Source organism: Pleurodeles waltl, chromosome 1_1 (genome assembly GCF_031143425.1).
Source record: "Pleurodeles waltl isolate 20211129_DDA chromosome 1_1, aPleWal1.hap1.20221129, whole genome shotgun sequence".
In the NCBI taxonomy this organism is placed as follows: Eukaryota; Metazoa; Chordata; class Amphibia; order Caudata; family Salamandridae; genus Pleurodeles; species Pleurodeles waltl.
The window spans coordinates 350816681-350836486 of record NC_090436.1 but is presented as its reverse complement, the minus strand read 5'-3'; positions in this window follow the sequence as shown (position 1 = coordinate 350836486).

Genomic DNA, 19806 nt, shown 5'->3' with positions numbered 1-19806 from the left:
ATGCACAGGATAGATAGAAGACGGTTGATAATGGCAAAGTTCCAAGACTAGGCCATCACATGTCCTGGAATGTTGGATACCGCTTCCTGGGCACTTGTTTGTATACTACCCATGAGTCAGGGATTGGAAGATGGTATGTGGGTACAGTGTTTGTGACACCGAGTCCCAAAACCAATCCACAAATGTAATGTCACGCCATAGTTTGAGTCATATGAATGACCTATGTTTCTCCTGTGGCAGTGGAGGACCAGCAGACCAAGCAGTACGTGTGCACATATTTCCAGTGGTTAATTACACAAAGATGTCCAGTTCAAGTGTGTGGGGCAATGTGTAGCCTGTGTCATTATTGGGGTCTATGTTGTCACAGTTACATGCAGGTCTACTCATGAGTCTGTGGAGCCATTTCCTGCATTTACAAAGTATCCTTCACAGCTGATTTGAAGGAAAGCCGAAGAGGAATTGAGAACACACATGGGGATAGTCCAGCTATGGCACTGCAGACGTTTTATGAGACTGACAACAGGGCAACCTTGGTGTGCTCACAAAGTTAATGGATCAGGAATTTTAAACTGGCAGGTTTCATCACAACATTTGTACACAGGGTGGCCTCTAAAATTCCTACTACAGCCGGGAACATCAATGCCTCTGTGCTGATTAATCTCACAGCTATTCACCACGCAAGTCCCATCAATATGTTGGGGGCAATGTGAATCAGTGTGTGGACAGTCAGGGTACAAACATGTGTTGACATTTCATGCACATTATCTAAAGTAGTTTGTTGTGCTGGAGGCACCATACCCAATCCATGCATACAGCCATGGTACACTGTCACTATTTGTCACACATGCATACATGAAACCCAGACAAGGGATGGGGCATGATTAGGCTATTTGAAGACAAGTTCCACCCCATGACACGATAAGTACATTGATTATGCTATACAATGTATTGAGTATTCATAGTAGACCTACATGACACAATACCCCAGGTGGAGAGTGAGGGCATGGAAAGCAACTATTAGACAAATGTAGCCACAGGGAACCTTTATGGTGATGCAAAGAAAGGAACCAGTCAGGCTAACAGGATGCAGGATCAATCAGGAACAAAAATGAACAAGGCAAATACACAGTGAGCAGACTGAGACTGGTCAAAGCTGGAACACCACTGTGGAAAATGAAAACTCTATTTGTCCTGTGTGTTGGAACGTAACACAATAACCCAAGGCCTGTGTTACCCAGGTGATTTATACGGCAATGCATAACAGTGTTATACATATAATGGCAGTTTCTATGCTGTTCCAGGCAGCTGCAAGGGCATTGTATGTTAAAATAGCTGGTCTGCATGGAGGTGCTCACAGGCGTGTGCAGCTTCAGTCTCACAAGTCCTGTAGGTGAAAATCAAGTTCAAAGGGCCAACAGTACCTTTCACATGGGAAGCAATGGACAGGTGATTACAGGTCCTACAGACTACAAGGCAGTGCATTATTCGACCAGAAGTCGATGCAGACAGAAGAACAATGACTATGGCATACCATACTAAAGAGGGAAGCACACTGGAGTCAGAATGTGAGTCTGGGTGTGTGTAGATGAGGGATTATCTGGGTACAAATATTCAATTTCCAGGGCCTCTTGAAGAAGGGTGGGGTGAGACTGAGAACATGGCATTGACAGGACTTATGACCTGGGATGGCATGTGCAGGGGATGTCTTGCGAGCAATGCTAGTCATACCTGGGGCACTCGTGCTATCCATTTGCTGCTTATATGGATTTCTTGTCATACATACGCCTTGCAAAGATAGCTGTTGTCACACTTACTGCTGTCAAGGGTCTGGTCATACCTTCTTGTTACCAATACTATTGCACATCCACTGCCTCATGCATGACACATTTTTTTCCTTAGTGAATGATGGTGTCTTAGTTGTTTGCCATATGCTGCAATGAACCATGTTGCCAACATGTATATGTGAAATAGCTGTGGTCCTCCGCTATTGCCCTTCAAATGTGAAATGGAGATGATATATGTCATTTACAGTGTGTGTGAAGTTGGGTGTACATTCATAACCATCAAATGTGATGTGGATTTTTCTGTATCCTAATATATATTTCTGCAATGCTCCATGAGGCTACACTCTGATTATGATTCTTAGGGATAATGTGATGCAAAAATGATTACCCAGACCACGATATAGTGATTAGAATAGGTGTTTATTGACATATGGTAAGATAGTGGTGATGGTGAGTAGAGTTAAAAGAAATTTTGGACAATGTGCTGTCTCCGACGCAATCCTGCAGCTGGATGGCCCCCCTCATGTTGATGGACAACATCCTCCTCTTCCTCATCTTCAGCCATTTGTGGGTGGGGTTCATGTAGAGGAATGTTCCTCCTTACACATATGTTGTGCAGGATGGCACAGGTCAAAATGATCTTGCAGACGATTTCTGGTGAGTATAGGAGGCTGCCTCCGGTGATGTTGAGGCACCTGAATCTTGACTTCAGGATGCCAAAGGTCCTCTCGACTATGGTGCGTGTCCTCTGATGTGCCTCATTATAGGCACGCTCTGATGCTGTGCTCCGGTTTGCAAATCGGGTCATAATCCATGGCTGGATCCCATACCCCTGATCAGCTGAAAGGGAAAAATAGTGAGAAAATGTTGATGTTGCTTGCACCATGATTATCACTTTGTATGGCAGTTGTTATCTTGTGTTGTCTGTGACTCATCGGTGTTTGTGTTATTGGGTGGAATCCTAGGCTTCTAGGATGTACCATCAGCATTGGGTTGTTTCATTATCTGAACTGGTGTTTGGCAGATTGACTGGATGTCAGCAGTATTTTTGTAGAGTTGCAGTACGTTGTGTACTCCCTTGCATTATGTCATGTGAAAGAGGTGTCCATGTGTCTTAACTGGGGATGACATGATACTTCCATTCACAGAATCAATTCCACAGTGGTGGTAACACGGTTGCATCTATATGGCCTGGACATCCCATCCAATTTAACATATGCAATAGAATTAGTTAAACATCAGTGAGGCCCATAGATTTGGAAAGGTGACAATATACAACACATCTCCATAATTTGTCAGCACTGACATGTTGACAATTGACTATGCACAAATATCCCATGTGTGACAAGTTTTCTGCAGACCTATTTCTCTGCCCTTGCCCAGTCGACTCATGTTCAAATGTGTTGCTATACTACTGAATCTGCTCCAGTTCAGCTGAATAACTTGGTTGTGAGGTTGTCATTTACAGTGTCAGAAGGTCCAAATGCCTGTACATCTGTTGTGTATATGTGTAATTGTCTCAAACTGCATGTGTTCTTAGCACAGTCCACTTGCTTATTGGTAGTGGGCAATGTCAGAGCAGGGGTGATGTGAGATATCGGTACTGCTTCAATGATTCCATGTCACCTTCATTAGAATCCTCATCATCATGCTGTGTCTCATGGTGTTTGACCTGCAGCGAAACACATTACACACCCCTTACACAGTACTTATTGCTTGGAAGGGTGTTTGATTGAGTGTTATTGATGTGATATTGAAAGATTAATCTTCCAAGTTGTACTGCCAGTTAAGGCTATGTCATTGTCACTGTGTTGTTTTAAATTGTTCCCTTGTGCATGTGGAGTGGCATTTGTTGTTATTTGGCTCTTTCATTTGTCCATAGGTGTGTATCCAAATGGGTCAGGATATCACACATTCCTAGCGGTGTCACAACCTCAGTGTCTTCCTGGCCACGTGTCAATGTAGAGGTGTATGTGTTGTGTGTCCTACAGGGTTGCTGTGTGTGTGTATATTACGAGGTTTCTGTACTTACCAACAAGTAGGCCATTTCCATATTGTCCATCCTGGAAGTGTTGATTGATGGTGCAGTGACGGAAGTTGAATGAATCATGTACACTCCCAGGATAATTTGCCACAATGTTGGTGATCAATCCCCGGTGATCAACAATGGCCTGGACATTGATGGAGTGTGTGTGCTTCCTGTTGCGGTATAGATGTTCGGTTGCAGCAGGTGGCACAGTGCGCACATGTGTGCAGTCAATGGCACCTAGCACGTGTAGGAAGCCGTTGATTTGGTAGAAAGCCTGTTTGGTCTCCTGCTGCTTCTGCTGTGTGTTGGGGAAGCTGATGTGGCGGGTGTGAGGGAGATGATGGCATCCAATATCTTGGGTAGGAAGGCAGAGAATGAGGGCTGTGAGATCCCAGCAACCAGGGCACCAGTGGTTTGAAAGGAGCCACTTGCCAACATGTGGAGTACAGCTAGCAGCTTGGTTTCTGGTGGAATGGTGTGGGGTATCTGCAAGCTGGGTGCCAACTGTGGCTCAATGTTGCGTAGCAGCTGCTGAATGGCTTGCCAGTTGAGTCTGTACCTCTGGATGATGTCTTGTTGCCAGAGTCCCAGAAGGGTTGTCCTGGTGTGGAATATCCTCTCCTGCCTTCTGCATTGCCTTTAGAGTCCCTGCTGGTGTTGTAGAATCTGTTCTTGTTGGTCCTGCGCTCTGCGTCTGCGTGCATGCTGGATGAAAAGCACCTCCATGTCTTCCTTTTGGAGCTCTGCTGTTGCTTCTGGTGTGTGTGCCCCATGTAAACGCCTGCCCTGACCCAGGTGTTATTTTTTTACCCAACTAGGCTTTGCGCCATTTTCCGACTCTGCCTCCTGGCCCTGCGTCATTTTTGCGCTGTAGCATAAATATGGCACACGGGTGTTTAAGTAATTTTTGGGATGGGAACACCTACCTTGCATGTCATTAACGCAAGGCGGTTTTCCGCATCCAGTAAATGACTCACACGGCGGACATTTGGCGTTGGCGGGCTTGGGTGTCATTGTATAAATGTGGTGCACGGTTTGCGCCGAATATGTGTCAAAACATTTTATGCACATTCAGCGCAAACAGAGTATAAATATGCCCCCAGGAGCCTCATTACGCAAACTGGCGTAAAGGTGTAATCTTGATAATTTCATGTGAATTTAATTGCGCAAAATTACCAAAATTATAGCAATTACAACGGTTCAATTAAAATGCTCGCCCATACCTACTCTTTAATATGAAGAGGGTGCTTTTTTAACATCCTTTTTATTGATAGTTTAACGGGAACATGACAGCAGCTAAAATATGTTTCAACCTGTTGCAGGATTTTGGTGCGTTCTGCAAAGCATTAGCCAGCTCTAGGAGTAACTACTATCCGCACATAGTAACTCTTGGTTTAAGAATAACTGAAGCATGCACCCAAACCAAAAGCCAGAATCTAGATTAAACACTGAACGAAGCGGTCAATATAAAGTGGGAGAAAGTGAATAGAGATCATTTTATACAAGATCTTGTTAAGGAGTGTTTCCTTCCAGGTTCAGTAGAAAACAGGAGAAGCCATTTTACATCTGAATGGTACGCTTTCTCATCAAACCCTTAAAGCTTGAATGAAGCTGGAAGGATACGTTCAAACAGATGCTATAAAAAAGGTGAGAATAAAGAACCCCTGACAAATGGTCAATGCTGTGCTTGACAATATCTCAAGCTGAATGATTTTGACATTGTCCTGAGCCTAAAAAGGAGGCTGAACAAATGACCTGTAAAGTATAGATAGATTACAATATCTTTGCCACCAATGGAGCAAGTACGTTTACATGGTTAATGTAAGAATAGTAGCATGAACATACACTATGACTCAAAACAAGACCGGACTGTATTACTTACACCAAAAATTAAAAAGTCATACATGCCCACTCCTTCATTTTCAACATGTACTGCATAAGTAGTGCAAAAAGACTACTTTGCAAAAGCACACTGCCTAAGCTACATAGACGCCACTCTGGAAGCAATGCAAAGACAAGTGGGGTCATAATGCTTTTTTTTCATACAATAAACTAATGGAATTGGTCAACCTTGCAAAAGAAAATAGCTTATCTGGGCAGATCTTTCGTCTCACAAGATTTGTCAAGATCTACTGAAAAAAGGCCCTTTTGGCATTAAGAGTTGTATTTAAACAATGTAGTGCCATTTATAGTCGAGATACCCAGATTTTTATGTTTCTATTGGATTATTTTAAAAAGTCTGCGAAAATAGCAACCCACGATGACAAAAGTAACTTTACAGAATTTAAGACGATGCAAATCAAAATAAATAGGTATGCCTTATGATGACACAATGTGAAATAAAATACAAATAACTCATAAAATACAAACTATGCATACCATTTAATTGATTCTATGCGACTCAGTCTTTTTATTATCCTTAAATATTTTCATGGTTTCAGTATACTACACTAAGGCCCATATTTATACTTTTTTAGCGCCGCATTTGTGCTGCTTTTTTACGCAAAAGCGGCGCAAACTTACAAAATACAATTGTATTTTGTACGTTTGCGCCGCTTTTGCGTAAAAAAATGATGTAAACGTGGCGCTAAAAAAGTATAAATATGGGCCTAAATGACCTTATTGTTTTTTGTGCTTGTAGTGTTCTTAAGGTAGTTTTATTAATATTTAAAATACCACAATGTTTATTTTTCAATATTTAAATATGGCTGCACATTTAATTCTTTCAAGAGGAAGATAACGAATTTGAAGACCATATGTACAGAATTTAGGGATTGCAAGTTCCTTATTGCAAATATTTGTGAATCACAACTAACCAATCACAATTCCTAGTGTACATAAATCTACAAGTAAGAAATAGTGATTGCTAATGGGGTTGCAATAGACCTACCACATGAATAATAATGAAGTACGTCGCAGTTTGCGACCCATTGAGAATGGTAGTGATTACAGTGATGGTGGACTGCTGGGGTCAGCAGACCACCATTTCTTTTTAATAAAGCAGTCTTTTTATTTTAAATACAGCCCGTTTTCCTTACAGGAAACAGGGATCATTTAAAAAAAGAAAAAAAACATTTGAATTCATTTTTAAGAGTAGGCATCAGTCTGTTGGTACACTGCCTGCTGTTAAATAATATTTGTACCGACATTCACACAAGGGAAGGGGTCCTCTGGGGACCCTTTCCTATTTGTGAATGGTTACCACCACCCTTGAGGTGTCAGTATACATTTTTTTTTTTTGCGAGAGTGATTTGGTTGCAAAGCATTCATACATACCACTGTGAATGGGTATTAGGAAGGGACAAACTAAACATGACTCTTACCCAAATTGTGATTTAGTAATTAGGCTTTTGTTCATTTTAAAAACCTTATTTTGCAGTTAGCAAATGGCCCGATTCTGTGAATTGGGCCATTTGCTACATCCAAAAAGGTTTTTCAACATATGGCCCTTGGTCCTTGACTGAAAGCCATTAAAATGAAGGAGAAACGTCACCACTGCACTTTAGCTCCTGATCTAATGTTTTTCAGCAGTGCTTCCCAGGTTGTAGCATAGTATAATGTGTGATGTAAGGGAGCTGTCTGAGAAACCTTGTGAAACAGCAAAACAGTACTTTACATTTACCAAACCAAATGGCATCTACAGTGTTTGCTCAGGAAACACATAGTAAGAATTAAAGGCATGATCCGTCAATAGGCAATGAGGAGAAAACATGTTATTGTTGTCTTTGATTGGGTGCAATTGTCATTTTTAAATTACATTACCCACATCTGACTTGAGCAGAAGCATAATAATGAAGATGAAAAATCCTTGTTGTCCTCAAGGTAAATAAATCGAAGATGCCACGTACTAATGAAGTTTAGGGCAATCACTGCAAGATTTTGATCCAGTTGTGGACATAAAATCCAGAAATAGCTTATAAAACTCAAAACTGATTGAAATGGAGTTAATTAACCCAGGGAGAAATCGTAGTCCATGTTCTGTAACTTATTTTTATTCCAGACTTCACAAGGTACCTCATCGCAAATTAATCACATGTTTGCAAGTAAGAACCTAACAGACAACCTTTTGCATTTTACAATAGGTTCCATCTTTTTCTCAGACCTTGTGCTAGTGATATTGGAGTTTGACATAAAATGAACTATAAAGGTCCAAGAAAATCGTAAGCTATTTATCTCAGGTGAAATGCACTCTTTTGGCTTTTTAATGAGTTTCTGACAAAATACTCCATTGTAAGTAGTCCACAACCCAATTCGTACAAAGTATAGGACATTTTGACAAGTTGTAGTGAAGGTGTCAGTGTTGCTTAATTGACAATATTCAATAAACGTAAGAGATCAAAGTAAAAAATCAGAGATATTGCATTAAGCGCTGTACTTAGAACAAGAAGCTATCAGTGGAAACCAAGACTGATACTATAAAGTAACATAATTATTGAGGTTTCTTAATTAAAGTAAAAGTAACATATTGTATCGTTCAAAACAAACCAGACACAGTACTGGCCAATTGCTCAGAAATAAATAAAGAACAAATAATAATGCAAACTATCTTAAGTAAAAAGAGAATATAAATACACTTAACAGCACAAAAAACTATGGCCCGGATTTAAGAACACCTAGTGCCACATTAGTATCATTCTTTATGACGCTAATGTGGCTCAATAAGGCCAAATTCGCTGCATCAGATTCACAAAGTGGCGCAATGCCTGCATTGTGACACTTTGTAACTCCTTGCGCCACATTATGCCTGCACCAGGCATAATGCATGCAAGGAGGGGTGTTCCCCCGTTAGGGAGGACCACAAAAATGACACATTGGTATCTATTAGATATCACTGCGCACTTTTTAGTGGCTATTTTTAATGCCTTCACAGAGCAGGTGTTAAAAGGTGGCACACAATTATTATTAATGGGCCCCATGTACCTTCCAGGATTAGCGTCAAAATATTTGGCGCTAATCCTGCAATGTACAACAATGGCAGCAAAAATTATGATGCCATTGTCCCTAACCTGTGCCATGGTGCGCTTATGTTTAATACAGCTCAGACATGGTGGCATCAGGGGGCAGTGATGAGTGCAAGAACAGTGGCGCTGCATATAATGCAGTACCACGTTTCTTAAATTTGGGCCTATATGTACTATACATCATCCCCATTATAGCAAGGAAGTGCTAATTATTATTTCCATTTGTAGTCCATAGAATTCTGCAATTCTCTGGAACTAGAAATATAAATAGAAGATGCGAGTCTGGTAAAATGGAACTAAGAAAATGTTGAATACTAGAACTAGATTGTCTTTCAGTCGATTTAGTATCATACTTCTGCTAGCGCGCCTTCCTTAATAAGTAAACTTACAAGGGGACGCTAATAGGTTGGTTAACCTTTTGACTCACATTTAAGATGCTCCCACCATAACTCCAGTACATGTAAATCAATAATTTATAATCAATCAATAACAATCATAATCAATGACAATTAATAGCATTAGTAATCAATTGAAGTCAGAAATTGTCACACACCATGACCTCTCAGTCATAAATAACCACACCTTTTAGCAAAAGGTAGAATATTTATTTCCCTATATTAACAATGCTAATGTAACGTAAAATAATCTCAGAATCAAATGATGAACATACAGAAACAACACTGGCTGCCGAAAGTGACAAAAGAAGCATAATCTAAACAAAGCTTGAACCACTGCACATTCTAGAGTTACACTGCAAATGAGTAATAAGAACAATTGTGCAAACGATATCACATACATTTAGATTCAGCAAAGAAAAGACATCAATCGTTATTCCCTATAGCAGACTTTCATTAGTAAGGATCCCTTAACTAACACCAGATTAAAATCAGCATGTTGGGCTTCATGCAGAACAGTGTAGTAAACACAAATCTGGAAAACATCTAACTATGTCTCTATCAAAATAGCGAGGTTGGTACCTGCAAAGAAAAAGCAAACAGTCTTAAGAAACACATCCGTAATTATATACCTCTCCTCAAATCAATCAGCAAGCTAAGATAGTCTTCGTCATCAGGACATCGTTCGATCAGCATGGCATGAGGATTCAGCATTAAAGTTCAGAAAACGCAAAGTCTTTAAGCAGTAAAGTTGAGTACGTCTCTTGTCAAGACTCTCAAGAAAGTCATGGCCTTTCGGCAAGAAATAAATTGGGCAAATGCACTGTCTTCCATAAGTGCAGTCCGGCTAAGTTAGATTTCCTAAAACTACTTTCCAAGTCCCTATTGGTCAAGGGATTGCATGTTCACACTTTGTCCAATAAAACTAAAACTTCTAAACTATCATTTCTACTAGTATTCGGTTCACATGTCGCTGATCAGCTTTTCTTGTAATGTCCTCATCATCTGGCTCGTCAGGTAACAATATTGTTGCAGCTTATACTCCAGTCAGTGTCTCCATTGCTTTCCTTCTGAGAAAGTCAGTCTTACACACATTACACTCATTTTGTTACATTTAGCAAAAACAGCATCTTCTAGCAACCGGTTCTCATAAGAAGGACTTTTAGCTACAAGCACGTGGGCAATACAGTGGAAAATCACAATTGAATTCTCTAAACAAACAAGGCCTACAATTAATAAATCTGATACATAATGCATAACCCTCAATATGATGTATTACTACATTGTTCAAACATAAGCTCCATGTTTCATATTAATAAGCCAATAAAAGTATACTTTGTGAGCTTTGGCGGCCATTCATTGTGATCACATTTTCAAATGTGTGCATTATTTTTCCTACATTATTACATTTTCTAGGCAAATCCATTTTTCAGAATACATGAATACTCATTAATATTGTATTAAAACACCTGCTTTAGCAATCCGTCTTCTGATGAACGTGTCATCAATTTAGACTATCACTCACAAAATTTTTGCATCAGCAAAAATTCTGTAATTTCAATCCTCTCATACTTTTGTTCCCTTTTTGAATTTTCCCTAACATTTTTTACATTTTCTGTTCGTCCCTCCTCTAATTATTCTTTGTCTTCTCCAATTGTATTCTTTTACACAATTTACATACTGCCCATATTCCAACTAGGCAAACCATGACAATCAATATCCCCTGTATAATTTTCAATAATATTCCTTTCCCAATGTTGCTGAGCCAATTTCCCACTGAAGCAAAACCTTTACCAACTTTCTCCCAAACGCCTGGTTCTTTCAATTCTTTCAAATCAGCACTTTCATTTGTCAAGTTAGTAAGTAAGCCTCTAATTTCTTTATTATTATCAGGATTGAACAAACAACAAAGCCTAGATTCAAGCATTCTACAAACTCTGCCATGCTTTGCTAAAAGAATGTCTAAAGCAAAGCGATTCTCAAGAGTCACAACTCTTTTATCAGCTAATTCAGTATCTATCAAGAGTATGCTTCAGCATGTTATCCACGATAGTAGACAACTTTGGAATCTTTATTGAATTCATAACAACTCACACTGAAGGAATCATTGCTCCAAATATATCTCCCACTATACCAGAAGGAGACTCTCTCCTCTGTCTCATATGATGTAATTCAGTCACTTTTGGAAACTTCTTCAGGTAATCCATTAACAAAAATTTGGGATAACTATTCCCAAATAACACGTCCCATAACATCTTCTTGGAAGAATGATAGGCATTAAGACCACAGATGTAATATATCCCAGGAATCACTGGATCCTGTACATTCAACATAAATGAAAACATTTTCTGAAACAAAAGCACGTCTTCATTCACTCGTTCCTCCAAATAAAGTGTCAGCGCGTGATTTAGGCCTATATATTCAAAGTTTCTCTACGTGTTGTGCATCTAGAGCTAATTTCCCTTGTGTTTTAATTGCAGTATAAGCATAATCATCCTTGTAAGTACTTTTCTCTAAACCTTTTTCTAACTTCTCCTTCAATGCCTTTCTCCTCTCATCTGTGTGATCTAAGAAGCTCTTCTCTAAAGGTGTAAGCAAGCATGTCAGGTTATTGTGGTGTGCATAAGCTGTGCGAAATGTCAATGCAGGTTCTAAGAACCCTCTAACTAGTACTATCTCAATATCCTTAGCTATTGTACTCAAATACCTAATTATAGGGACAAACGAAAACACAAAATCGTAGTTTGAGTAAAAATACTGGATGTACTCCTGGATATAGAATCGTGCTAGTAACAAACTCCAACTTATCCCATACGTTAATGGCAAACTATGATGAGTAACTCTTTCTTCCATTGATGAAGGAATCTGCATACACACATAACAATTCCTCGCATGCATCGTCTCAGCATACTCACTCAGCAAACAATATCCCACATACTATCGCCAAACCAAGGGGCATATTTATACTCCGTTTGTGCTGAATTTGCGTAGAAAATGTTGACACACATTCGGCGCAAACCTTGCCCCATATTTAAACTTTGATGCCCGACCACGCGGACGTCAAAAATCCTCTGTGTGCGCCATTTTTTGGATGCGGGAAACCGCCTTGCGTTAATGACATGCAAGGCATGCGTGCCCGTCCAAAAAATGACTTTAAGGCCTGTGCACCTTATTTATACTCCAGCGTCATTTTGATGCACAGGAGGGACGAGCCTTAAAAAACGGCGCCCAGCCTGCCACCCTCTCCCACCCCAGGAGGACACCCATGGATGGGGGACCCATCCCAGGCAAGTACAGGTAAGTTGAGGTAAGTATTTTTTTTTTAAGTGGCATGGGGTGCCTAGTTTGGGCCCCCCGACATGCCATTGTGCCCAATGACCATGCCCAGGGGACATAAGTGCCCCAGGCATGGCCATTGGGCAGGGGGGCATGACTCCTGTCTTTGCTAATACAGGAGTCATTTCAATGGGGGTGTGCCTCAAAAAATGGCACAAGTCCGGATTGAGCCATGATTTTTGCCTCAAACCTGACTTGCACCATTTTTTGATGCACAACCCACATTTTTCCCCTACGCCGGCGCTGCCTGTTTAGAGTAATTTTTTTTACTCTGACCAGCCCGCTGCGCCGGATAACGTAAATCCTTAAATAAGGCGCCCACATGGCACGTAGGAATGGCATTAGCCGGCGGTAAAATTTTTGACGCAAACCTGCGCTGGCACTGGTTTGCGTCAAAAAGTATAAATATGGCCCCAATACTCATATATTTACAGCACCTATTTGTCCTATACTGCTGGGTAATGTCACTGATGATCTGTAAAGAATCAGAAAGCAGAAGAGAAATTTTAGAAAAACTGCAGCAAAAATCAAAAACAAAACAAATTATTTTTTCAAAAGTTATGTAGAGCTTTTAGTCTTTCTTCCAGGACCTCTTGTCAAAATCGGTAAGCAACTTGTCAAAATCAGGTTTCAAAAACATCAAATCAGGTTATCAAAGTCTTTTCCGGTTACTTTCAATTTTTTTTTCCAAAAATGTTCTCAATTTCTTCAACAGTTCAGTTCATCAGCTTCCTTCAAGTACCAAAATATTGACCTGGAATGTCTCGATCAAAACAAAAAGACTGAGGACCATATTTATACTTTTTGATGAAAAACTGTGGCAACGCAGTTCTGGGTCAAAAATTTTACCGCTGGCTAACGCCATTTCTTTGCGCCGTGCAGGCGTCAAATTTATACTTTGAGGCACGGCGGCGCAAAAAACATGTGTGAGTCATTTTTTTTTTTTACTCAAACCAATGTGTCACGTCATAAAGAAAAACGACGTTAATGCAGGGAAAATAACCGTGAGCCGGTTTACGACATCACAAACCGGAAACACAGCGTTTTTTGACGCAATTGCGTCAAAAAGCGACACAAACACAGCAAAATGTGCTAAGGAGAGCCAAAATGGATCCCAGATGCTTGCACAGACCCCAGGAAGATGACACCAGACCAGGAACCAGCCAGGAGGACCCACACAAGACCTAGGACAGGGAGAAGAAGAAAAGAAAGTGTTGCTTCAGTGCAGAGGAGCAGGACATTCTGGTGAAAGAGGTTACAGAACACCAGCACCAACTAACTGTTTGTCACCTCAAAGTTGCCAATTAGTAGGAGAGAGGCAAAATGGCAACAAATTGTTGACAAGATAAACAGTGTGGCAGAAGTACGTAGAACAGTCATCAGGTGCAAGAAACGCTGGCGTTACTGCAAGCGCAGGACCAAGGAAAAGATGGCTAGGAATAGGAAGGCAGCACCGCAGACTGGAGGTGGTAGTCCAGCAGCACAGGAAGCCCTGGACCTCATGGAGGAGATGGTGGCAGCCGTCATCCCTGAGGAGATTGGCACAGGGATTCAAGGACAGGACAACGCAGACTACCAGGAAACAACACAGATGCAGGGTAAGTCGCATGGGGAACTAAAATGCCTAATTGTTAACTGCAACCGGGGGGGGGGAGACATACCTACTACACAATGCATGGAAGTCATGATATTCAGGGAGTGGCATGGTTAAAGGGACACAGTATGGGGCATGGCCCGTTCAGAGGAAGCCTGGGGCACAGTACTACCCTACACCAACAACCTGTGCATGGGGGTATGCTACCATGCCAAAGATGTTGGAAAGGTAAAGCCAGGAGGGTAGGGTACAATGTAAAACTGGCATGCTGTCACACGCCAGCCAGTATTCTCCCTACATGAACTAGAGCCCAATTAACAACCTCAGGTCATATCTGCAAGTGGAATTTAACACAGACAACAGTTGCCATTATCACCTCTGCTATGTGCAGGTCAAGTGGCTAATGGCAGTAACATCCCCATGGATCAAACACACTCAAATTGGAGGGTTCAGGATGACAACGTTATCAATCCCCTTAAATCAATACAAATGTTCCAATCCTGTCAAATGTGATTGTCCATAGTTGCTACAAGTATCAGCCATTGTCATAAACATTATGAGGTACACAGCACTAATGTCATACCCATGCTGCATATGTCTTCCTGTGCCTGGGTCACAATAGCTCCAATGACACCATGCAACATCCCAAATGTCATACTGCTCAGACAACAGCATTGAGGGGGAGGACATATGTAACTGGTTACAGAAATACACCCGCACAGTCAGAGGAGGAAATGGAACACTGCTAGGACCATCAGTGCAATCCAATGTGGCACACATTTCCCAACATCAGCAGTACACACTACCAATGCTGACATCCTTTTGTGCCATACCAATGCAATACATAGCATATGCTAGATCTCAGCAACATATAGGTGAATGTGAAATATCAGAGACTAGGGAAGTTCCAGAATGTTAAGTGTGGTGCAAGTGCCATCAGAACACCCACAGCCAGTGAAAGGCCTCCCCATGAGAATGGAAGTAGACGGAGGGTTGAGTAGGACACGAAGGTGGCAATTCACAATTTGGCCAGAACCGACACAGGATATGATGCTGACAAGTCCAAAAACTGACCACAATACATGTGATGTGCAGGTGGGGAATAGGCCACGGGAGAATGCTAATATGAAAGACAGGAACCAAGATCACAATGTGAAAATAATAGGAGGGCAGGCATGTCACATTACAAATCCCACAACACAGACGCACTAGTTGTACCATATCTCATTGCAGAGGACGATGGCTCTCCTACGGATATGCCTGTCCAGGACTACCCTGATGACATGGATAACGAGCTGACAAACATCAGCCAGCAGACCCTCCAAGATGTCCTTGGAACCCTCCAGACCCCTACCTTCAGTCACAAGGAGGAGCACAGAACTAGCAGCCATCACAGAGGAAATTGTACGACCTGCCAGCTCCCACCCAGCTGAGGACTCTGACGACACTGGCACTAGCTTTGAGAGAACTGTAGTTGGAGTACAGCGGGAGCTGGCCAAGGAGATGCGCGTGGGGATGGGAAATATGACAGCCAGCCTAGAGGGTGTGTGTTCCTGCATGATGTCAACTGCAGAACAGGCAGCAGCCATGCAAGGGTGAACAACAATCTTGCAGGAACTTGAAAAAAGGTTGAAGGAAATCAGCACAGCTGTAATAGAGTTGACACAACACCTACAACAACAATCCTGTCAACGTGTGCACGGATGCAATATTGAACCCCTCAGGGCCGACCTGGCTGCCTACCACAGTGATGTGGCTGCTATTGTGAAGAACCAGCATCTCCTCCTTGCTGCAGTACTGCCCTTAATAGTCCCACAGTTGGCAGCTACAGGGATGTCTGACTTCACTTCTTCAAACACTGAGGTGTGTGTTTCCCCTTCACAACCACCACCACCAAGGGCAGAGGAGACAACACACAAATCAGAAGATGAAGACGTGGAACAGATCACCTTCATCCGTAAGAGTACCCGGTAGCACTGGTCCTTGCCACATGGCCACCTATTGCCAAGGTCTTGTGCTTTGAAACATGCCAGTCTTGCAACAACTGTACTCAAGCACTGTTCTTCAGACCACTGTTTATCTTGTCACCCTGCCCTGTGATTGTCTCTCACTAACTCATTGGCAAATCCTGTCCCTCTGCACTGTCTGACACTTCGCCCCAGCATGTCCAATTACATGTCCTTCTGCACTTGTGTAGGATCACAATGGAAGGTGTCACACTAATAGACTGACAATCATGGACAATGTACATATATCACTAAAGCACTTTAAAATAAATAGCACTTACACAACAACTTTGTCTCTGTGTAATGTGACACATCAACCGTGACGCAGATCAGTGATGTTTACCTCAGGTCAAAGATTATAGATTGTCAATACACCTGACCTGAAAGAATGTTGGCTGGTAACTATGCACAGTGATCTGGATTGTACCATCATCTGCCCTTCCTGAGGGTTATTTCTGAGGAAAATAGAAACGATACACCATAATGCTGTGTTGGACAGAATAATGCTTCCTCGAGGGATGTTTAAGCCAAAAATTATTGCCTTCAAATTTTTCTTCAAGGCAAAACTTATGTATGTTAAATCTGACCCACATTTTACCTAACACACACCATACTGCATGAATGGATGTGTGTGAGTTTACATACAAATATGTAACCGGACTGAACATTGTAACAAATGATAGGTGTGAGTTATGTATACCATACTACATGGGAGCATACTACCACTCACCTTATAAGGATTCGCTTGGACATCGGCTGCAGGCAGACTTAACACAGTGCCCTCAATACCAATTCTGGTAGCAAGGTATGTGACATTGAAAACATACATCAAAAATTAACAACACTTTGGGATCCATAGAAACCTTGAGTGGTGGGTGCAATGGCTGGCAGAAACTTAGCAAAGTAGCTTTGGCGTAGCTGCCAATGTAACAGCTCAGTTGGGATTTGGTTGCAGCATGGGACAGAAAAGCTAATACAAAAGAGACACTGTTCACTCATGCCAAGGCCCTGATCCCCAAGCATGTGACACATACTGTAAAGGGTTACCTAAATATTTATTAAACAGTAAAAAGAGAAGCTAAAAGCAGGGGAAACACCTTACCTAACCTCACCTATCCTAACTACACATTACCCACAACTGGCCCTAACTAACCTAAGCTAAACTTACTTATCACATTTAACGAAACGATCTAAACATCAATCCCCCACCCCCCTTATAAGATGGGACACATGGAGGACAACATATACTAAACTAAACACATACTATCTTATACTAAACAAATACATTTTTTTTTATTTTTATATATATATTTATTTTAAAAACACCAAAACCCCAACATCATCCAACACACATAATAAAAAACAGATATAAAAATGATCATACCCCCACCTCCCAACCCACTACTACTAACTAAATTAACAGCCTATACTAACCCAACATTAAGCCCCCTAAACCTACTAATTAAAAGAACCAGGAAAGAGGAGGGAGGGGAGGGAATCATGGCTGAGGGTATATTGTCTACAAGTTCGCACTTCGCTGGGTCTTTTTTATGGCACACAATTTACTTGTGCCACCTCCTGCTGCAGCCTGGTCATTTTCCGCAACATACGGTCCAAGTTCCGTTGCATCTGTTGAAAAGCTGCTGGGTCAATGACTGCAGCAGGGGTGGTCTGGGTACCAGTTGAAGAGGTATGTCCCCTTGTCGGTGCCATGCCTGTAGGAGGAGGTGCAGGTGGTGCTGTGACAGGTCCTGCAGGAGTGGAGGTTGACGGTCCTGCAAAGGTGCCTGCTAAGGTTGGTGCCACCTGGGTGGTAGTGGTGGTGCTGGTGGTGGTGGCTGTGGTGGACACGGAAGGGCCCCCTTGGGCAAATGCCCTCCAGGGTCTCAAGGCGCTAGTGGGGGGGTGAGGAGGGTTACTGTTCAATCAGCCATGTCTTGATGTTTTTTCTGAAGAGTAGGAGGTCTTTGGTTTTGGGGAGGTTGGTGAGGAGGGAGTTCCAGGTTGTGGGGGTGAGGTAGGAGAAGGCCCTGCCTCCTGTGGTGGTTCGCTGGATGCGGGGGACTGTAGCTAGTGCGAGGTCAGCTGATCGGAAGTTGTGGGTGGGAGTGTGGAAGTTCACTCTTTCGTTGAGGTAGGTCGGGCTGGTGTTGTGGAGGGATTTGTGTGCGTGGATGAGGATCTTGAAAGTGATTCTCTTGTCTATGGGGAGCCAGTGAAGAGAGTTGAGGTGTGGTGAGATCCGTTCGTGGCTGGTGAGGCCAAGGACGAGGCGTACGACTGTGTTCTGGATTCTCTGGAGTTTGTGTTTGAGTGTGGTGCCGGCGTAGAGGGCGTTACCGTAGTCAAGTCTGCTGCTGATGAGTGCATGGGTGACTGTCTTCCTGGTCTCTGGGGGAATCCATTTGAAAGATTTTTTTAGAGTGCAGAGTGTGTGGAAGCAAGAGGAGGTTAGTGCATTGATTTGTTGTGTCATGGAGAGGGAGGGGTCCAGGATGATACTGAGGTTGCGTGCGTGGTTTGCGGGGGTGGGTGCGGGGCCTAGGGCGGTGGGCCACCAGGAGTCGTCCCATATGGTTTTGTTGGGGCCGAAGATGATGATCTCGGTTTTGTTGGAGTTAAGCTTGAGGTGGTTAGTTGTCATCCAGTTGGCGGTGTCGAGGAGAGCAGCGTGTAGGTTGTTTTTGGTGGTGGTGGGGTTGTGGGTGAGGGAGAGGATGAGCTGGGTGTCATCCGCGTAGGAGAGGATAGTGATTCCGTGTGGTTGGAGGATGTTGGCTAGGGGGATCATGTAAATATTGAAGAGTGTGGGGCTGAGGGAGGACCCCTGGGGGACTCCGCAGATGACCTTGGTAGCGGTGGAGTGGAAAGGTGGAAGGCGGACTCTCTGGGTCTGGTCGGTGAGGAACGAGGTGAGCCAGTGTAAGGCTTTGTGGAGAATTCCTATGTTGTGGAGGTGTGTGCGGAGGGTGTGGTGGCAGACAGTGTCAAAGGCCGCAGAGAGGTGTAGGAGGATGAGTGTGACGGTCTTGCCTTTGTCGACTTTGGTCCTGATGTTGTCAGTGCATGCGATGAGGGTGGTTTTCGTGCTGTGGTTCTTGCGGAACCCGGATTGTGAGGGGTCAAGAGTGCTTTTTTCTTCGAGGAAGTGGGATAGGCGGGCGTTGACTAGTTTCTCTGCAACCTTGGCGGGGAAAGGGAGGAGGGAGATGGTGCGATAGTTGGAGAGGATCTCCGGGTCGGCTTTGTTTTTTTTTAGGAGAGCAGTGATTTCCGCGTGCTTCCAGGGGTCTGGGTAGGTGGCGGAGTCGAAAGAGGAGTTGATTATGTCGTGGAGTAAGGGGCCGATGGTTGGGCTGGCTTTGTTGTAGATGCGATGTGGACAGGGGTCGGAGGGGGATCCGGAGTGGATGGAGTTAATTTTTTTTTCGGTTTCTTCATGTGTGGTGGGGGCCCAGGTGGTGAGTGTGGTGGGGGGGTCGTGAGTGGGGGTTGAGTTGGGTGAGTGAGGGTGTGTGCGGTGGGTGTGTGTGGTATGAAGCTGTTGTGGATGTCCAGGATTTTGCGCTGGAAGTGGTTGGAGAGGGCGTCACATAGGGGCTGTGTGTGTGTGTGGGGTCTATGTTGCTGGCTTTGGGTTTGGTTAGCTCTCTAATGATGGTGAAGAGTTATTTGCTGTTTTGAGAGTTGTTGTCAAGGCG